A 7,827-nucleotide genomic window follows, 5' to 3' on the forward strand; every position below is an offset into this window, starting at 1 on the left:
ATTGTTTGTGCTGACCACACCGTGCCTTTTGCTGGTTAGAAATCCCAACCAGTGTGGTCAGCCCCGGCTGCTGCAGAACTCTACCTAGCTCCACCCTCCCCCCCCCCCCCCCTCTCCATGTGCATACACGCTCTTTTTTGTTTTCTTCTTTTATTTTTTATTTTTTTTAATCCCGGCAAAACTGTGTTGCTGCTTTGACTCCCAAGAGTGTTCACACTCGCTCACTCAGACTCGTGCACACACACTCACTTACACACACACTCACTTACACACACACTCACTTACACACACACACTCACTTACACACACACACTCACTTACACACACACACACTCACTTACACACACACACTCACTTACACACACACACTCACTTACACACACACACACACTCACTTACACACACACACACACACTCACTTACACACACACACACACACTCACTTACACACACACACACACTCACTTACACACACACACACACTCACTTACACACACACACACACTCACTTACACACACACACACACTCACTTACACACACACACACACACACACACACACACACACACACACACACACACACACACACACACACACACACACACACACACACACACACACACACACTCACTTACACACACACACACACACTCACTTACACACACACACACACTCACTTACACATACACACACACTCACTTACACATACACATACACACACACTCACTTACACATACACACACACTCACTTACACATACACACACACTCACTTACACATACACACACACTCACTTACACATACACACACTCACTTACACATACACACACTCACTTACACACACACTCACTTACACACACACTCACTTACACACACACTCACTTACACACACACACACACACACTCACTTACACACACACACACACACACTCACTTACACACACACACACACACTCACTTACACTCACACACACACACACTCACTTACACTCACACACACACACACACTCACTTACACTCACACACACACACACTCACTTACACTCACACACACACACACTCACTTACACTCACACACACACACACTCACTTACACTCACACACACACACACTCACTTACACTCACACACACACACTCACTTACACTCACACACACACACTCACTTACACTCACACACACACACTCACTTACACTCACACACACACACTCACTTACACTCACACACACACTCACTTACACTCACACACACACTCACTTACACACACACACACACTCACTTACACACACACACACACTCACTTACACACACACTCACTTACACACACACTCACTTACACACACACGCTCACTTACACACACACGCTCACTTACACACACACACACACACACACACACACACACACACTTACACACACACTCTCACCCTCACGCACACACTCACTTACACACACACACTCTCACTCTCACGCACACACTCACTCACTCACTCACTTACACACTCACTCTCACACTCACTCACTCAGTAGTGAAAAGGGATCTTGGAAGGAGTAGTTCTGGGGGCGTGTCTAAGTCGGCGGGAACTGAGCTGCCTGCCAAGTGATGATGTCACAGGGAGGAGTCAAAGGTGTTCCTTGCTCCAGGAACGAGGTCCAAGAAACGCGAATGGCGAGACATTCTCTACGGGGAGAGAGAGGTGGATGTCCAGGATAAAATTTGGCGGGGGTTGGAGGTCACCAAGTGTGCCGTTCTGCTGTATCCGCCACCACCTGACCTCACGCGGTCTCTCTATTCTGATGCCAATGAAAGCGCTATTATTCCCGGAGCCAAATATGGAATATATATTGCAGCTTACCAATCATCTAAAGTGCTTGTAAACCTGTACAATACACTTTTTTTGCTACAGATAAGCCTACCTGTAGCTACCCCCAGATATCTCCTAAACCAGCACAGTTTAGGAGATATCCCCGGCATTTACATGTGCCAACATCATTGGCACATGCGCACTGAAGCAACGGTGCGTATGTGAGTGTGCCATTGCCGGCGGCTCCCGGGCGCGGGAGTGATGTCATCCTGGCTCCAATCTCAGCGTTGAAGCCTGCGGCGATACCCCGGAAATAACTCCGGGAGCGATGTCTCCGGCCGGTGCTGTGTATGGGCACCGCAACGGGGGCTTCGATCTCAGTTGCATCTTACGTAATAAGCTGGTATGCTATTGTCTTGCAGGTCTTTTTTTTCTATGTGGGTTACAACCACTTTAAAGTGATTGTAAAGCTTTTTTTTTTTTTAAACGAACATGTTATACTTGCCTCCTCTGTGTAAGGGTTTTGCACAGTGGCCCCAAACACCGACTTCTGGGGTCCCCCGGGGGCACGCATGGATCCTCCTCCTCTGGGGTCCCCCGGGGGAGCGCTCATGGATCCTCCGCTTCTGGGGTCCCCTGGGGGTGCTCATGGATCCTCCTCCTCTGGGGTCCCCCAGGGGCGCTCATGGATCCTCCTCTTCTGGGGTCCCCCAGGGGCGCTCATGGATCCTCCTCTTCTGGGGTCCCCCAGGGGCGCTCATGGATCCTCCTCTTCTGGGGTCCCCCAGGGGCGCTCATGGATCCTCTTCTGGGGTCCCCCAGGGGCGCTCATGGATCCTCTTCTGGGGTCCCCCGGGAGCGCTCATGGATCCTCTTCTTCTGGGGTCCCCCAGGGGCGCTCATGGATTCTCCTCTTCTGGGGTCCCCCGGGGGCGCTCTTGGATTATCCTACTCTTCTGGGATCCCCCCCACGGTGAGCTGCCTTCTGTAGGGACACTCTCGATTCCCGCTGCTGCGTCCATTGACACAGACAGCAGGACTTGGCCCCGCCCCCTGGGTCCTGTATCACTGGATTTGAGCGACAACAGCGGAAGCCAATGGCCCCTCCTGCTATCACTCTATCCCAGTGATGGGGAACCTCGGCCCCCCAGATGTTTTGGAACTACATTTCCCATAATGCTCAGGCACTCTGCAGTGTAGTGGCGCATCATGGGAAATGTAGTTCCAAAACATCTGGGGGGCCGAGGTTCCCCATCACTGATCTACCCAATGAGGACCAGAGACAGCGGCTGGAGCTGCTGTGCTCATTGCTGGAATGATTGGGCTCAGGTAAGAAATAGAGGGGGGGGGGGGCAGCACTAAAGGTTTTTCACCTTAATGAATAGAACCCCCCACTCTGGATGAAGGAGCACAGGGGGCACCTTTGGGCAGCAGCAATGTTAATCTGGGAGGAGCGGAGTGTTGTATGTATTAGAAAAATGTGAATACACTAATATATTGAAGCCAAACGTAACTTTTTTAAGCGGGTATAGCAAACTGTTGTTGTTTTTCTTTTTGGGATAAAGGTTTTACATAAATTTAATAAAAGCTGATCATTGTAAGCACCGCTGTCAGTGGTTAATGGTTTTTCTCATACCTACCTGCTTTGTGTAATGGTTTTGCACAGAGCAGCTCCGATCCTCTTCTCTAGTCCCCCACTGGCGATTCTGGCTCCTCCCTACCTTGACCAGTGCCCCCCCAATAGCAAGCTGCTTACTATGGGGGGAACTGGTGTGTGCTCGCTCCCGAGCCCCGCTCATTGCAATCCATAGGACACACAGCTGTGGCTCGGGCCTACTCTCTCCTCATTGGCTTACTGGCTGCGATTGACAGCAGTAGGGGAGCCATTGGCTCTTGACCACTGTTTCTCAGCCAATGAGGAGAGAGAGACCCGGGACAGCTGAGGCTCCTGTGCATATTGAAGGATCGACAGGGGGCTCGGGTGAGTATTGGGGGTGCTGTGGGGGAGAGCAGCACACAGAAGGTTTTTTTTTTTTTTTTACCTTCATGCATAGAATGCACCTTCAGCCTTTACCACTGTAATGCATTATATGCAGTAAAAATCCTCAGGCATGCAGCAAATTACCCCCCCCGTACTTACCTGAGCCCAATCTCAATTCAGCAATCTTCACCAGAGCAGAGGCTCTTACCTTGCTCTCCTTCCTCCATTGGCTCAGAAACAGCAGAGGAAGCCATTGGTGGATCCGAAGTTGCGCTCTCTGTGTCTATGGACAAGCAGAGCCGACTCGGGAGCGAGCCCCGAACAAGTGCCCCCATAGGCAGCAGCTTGCTATGGAGGGCGGAGCCAGGAGCGCCGGCAGGGGACCCGAGAAGAGGAGGATCGGGGCAGCTCTGTGCAAAACCATTACACACAGCAGGCAAGTATAACATGTTTGTTTTTTTTTGTTTTTTTTTAAATGCGATCCTTTACAATCACTCTATTTGCTGCCGTACGGTGCGAGGTGGTGGGTTGCCATACTTTTTTTTTCTCAGTGCAAACCTGAACCAGGTAGGAGATGAGGCGATTTGCTGGAATGGCTGCCCAGTGCAGTTCTGCCACACCAGTAGAGTTCTTAGTGAGGAGTTGGGCATCGTCACCTACCTGGGCTTCAAACCCTGATAAAGACCCCATGAAGTATTTCACCCTACTCCAGCGATGGCGAACCTCGGCACCCCAGATGTTTTAGAACTACATTTCCCATGATGCTCAGGCACTCTGCAGTGTAGTGGAGCATCATGGGAAATGTAGTCCTAAAACATCTGGGGTGCCAAGGTTCGCCATCACTGCCATACTCCTCTTTACTCAACACAGATCTGGTCGGATTGCCCCTTTAAGTGCAAGTTGTCTCTTGGTTGTTTTCATGGGGCAGTTCACCAAACACCTCATAATGGGCCGTATGTATGAAGTGTCAGGCTAGGGTTGCCACCTTTTCTTCAAGTCAAACCCGAACACTTTATATCGGCACACAGCAATTTTTTTTTTTATTTTTATTTTTTATATATAGTATAAACTATAGATATATCTTGCTATTAAATAACATTTCTAATCATATGACATTAATAACAATAGTTCCCCTTTACATCAGAGTCCACAGAGTTCCCCTTTTACATCTGAACTTGCAGAGTTCCCTTTCACTGTAAGGGGGGGGGGGGGACTCTACAGACTCTGATATAAGGGAGAACTCTGGGGACTCTAACATAAGGGATGCTCTGGGAACCCTGATTTAAAGGGAAACACTAAGAACTCTGATGTACAGAGAGGACTTTGATGTAAGAAGGAACACTGTGCCCTTTGGTAGAAAGGGGAACTCTGATGTAAAGGGTGCTCTGAGAACCCTGATTTACCTAAGTGTACTCTCTCAGAGGCAGGAGAGAGAAGGGGGAGACTTCAGTCACAGACAGGGGTGGATGGTGAGCTCACTCACCCCTTGGCAGTCAGCACCTCTCCACAGATGTATCTGAGGCTGCTGGACTTCTAATTAAGAGAGTAAGAGATACAGATCAAGCCCTCTCTCCTTTCCTGTCTGTGTGTTTGGGGGGGGGGGGGGGGAGTGTTGGCTTTAGGCAGTGTGAAAGAGGGTGTAACAGACACTCTCAGCTTAGATAACTGCAGCCAGTAACCCTGCTGAGAAGCCATGGTCCAGTCTAAATAATGTGTCCGGGTTTCAGGCAGTCTGAAACCTGGACGCATGGTTCCAAACCCGAACTGTCCAGGTGAATCCTGGACAGGTGGCAACCCTATGTCGGGCCTTCATTACCAACACTGTCACTGCATTGGGAAAGTACCGGCCTGTAGATAAGTGTGAAGGGTGGTCCAACACTTGGTGCCCACCAGTCCCTTTGTACCCCACCGCTGCACCAGCTCATAGCGATAGACTGAACCGGCCAATCAAAGCCTTGCTACCGTCTACCATGGGAACGTTGTCAGTGGATAACTTGCACCTGCTTCTCATGAAACACGAGAGGTCTGTGGCTGGAGAAGAACATCTTTAAAGGGGTTGTAAAGGTTCGTTTTTTATTTTCTAAATAGGTTCCTTTAAGCTAGTGCATTGTTGGTTCACTTACCTTTTCCTTCGATTTCCCTTCTAAATGTTTTTTTTTTTCTTTGTTTTCTTTGTCTGAATTTCTCACTTCCTGTTCCTCCTCAGTAATCTGTTCTGGCTGACTAAACACCACTCGGGTGACGGTGTGAAGTTTACTGAGGAGAAACAGGAAGTGAGAAATTCAGACAAAGGAAAAAAAACATTAGGTGTGCCGCCGAGGCTCTCCGGGATCAGCGCGTGCGCTCGGGGTGGTCACAAAGACTCACCTCGGCAAGAAGAGCGGAAGTTCCATCCTGTAGCAAAAAATAAAGTGGTAGTAAAAACAAATAATAAAGATAAATAAGAAGGATGGGGGAGGGCAGCGTCACAGTTCGGTCGGCTTTAATATAAATCATGGTGGTAATTGAAAAAAAATAATTAAAATAGATCTGTGTGCACAAAGACTGCTAATAGGAACGCCGGAAGCATTCCCTGTCCTTGTGTGTCTGCGGTTTCCATGGCACGTGTGCAGATGTTCTGATGGGCTCTGCCTGGACCCCGAAGGACAGACAAAGCTTGTGGGCTCATGTGCGCACGTGTCATAATGGCTGTGGCCTGGGGGGGGGGCCAGAGCCAGCAAACAAGGTGGACTGAAGTTCCACTTTAATATTTTGAGTACTTAGGAGCAATTAGAATTGAAAGCAGAGGTCTCCAAACTACACCCCTTGGCTTGCCTTTATCTGGTCCTTGGAGAACTGTTCCTCTCAATCATATAAGACACTATTCCTCCCACTGACATCAATGATGGGGCACTATTCCTCCCACTGACATCAATGATGGGACACTATTCCTCCCACTGACACCAGTGATGGGGCACTATTCCTCCCACTGACATCAATGATGGGACACTATTCCTCCCACTGACATCAATGATGGGGCACTATTCCTCCCACTGATACCAATGATGGGGCACTATTCCTCCCACTGACACCAATGATGGGGCACTATTCCTCCCACTGACACCAGTGATGGGGCACTATTCCTCCCACTGACACCAATGATGGGGCACTATTCCTCCCACTGACACCAGTGATGGGACAATATTCCTCCCACTGATACCAATGAAGGGGCACTATTCCTCCCACTGATACCAATGATGGGGCACTATTCCTCCCACTGACATGAATGATGGGGCACTATTCCTCCCACTGACACCATCTTGGTTTCCACTTGCTTTGTGCACTGGTGTGCAGTCATGTTGGAACAGGAAGGGGCCATCTGAAAACTATTCCCACAAAGTTGGGAGCATGAAATTGTCCCAAATGTCTTGGTATGCTGACCCCTTAAGAGTTCCCTTCACTGGAACTAAGGGGCCAAGCCCAACCCCTGAAAAACAACCCCCCACACCATAATTCCCCCCACACCATAATCCCCCCCCTCCACCAAGTGATTTGGACCAGTGCACAAAGCAAGGTCCATAAAGACATGGAGGAGCGAGTTTGGGGTGGAGGAACTTGACTGTCCTGACCTCAACTCCATAGAACACCTTTGGGATGAATTAGAGTGGAGACTGCGAGCCAGGCTTTCTCGTCCAACATCAGTGCCTGACCTCACAAATGTGCTTCTGGAAGAATGGTCAAACATTCCCATAGACACCCTCCTAAACCTTGTGGACGGCCTTCCCAGAAGAGTTAAAGCTGTTATAGCTGTAAAGGGTCAACTCAATATTGAACCCTCCGGACTAAGACTGGGATGTCATTAAAGTTGATGTGTGTGTAAAGGCAGGCGTCCCAATACTTTTGACAATATAGTGTGTATTTTGCAGCAATCATATCACAGTTATCTTTGTCCATATCACCGATTGTATATATTGGTTTTATTGCATTTACAGATTGATAGTTCAGTCAACATATTGATACATTGTTACACTGTAAATTATTTTTTTGTTTAATAGCAATATTTTTA

Source organism: Lithobates pipiens, unplaced genomic scaffold, assembly GCF_037356315.1.
Source record: "Lithobates pipiens isolate NorthernLeopardFrog02 unplaced genomic scaffold, aLitPip1_a1.2 Scaffold_10, whole genome shotgun sequence".
NCBI lineage: Eukaryota > Metazoa > Chordata > Amphibia > Anura > Ranidae > Lithobates > Lithobates pipiens.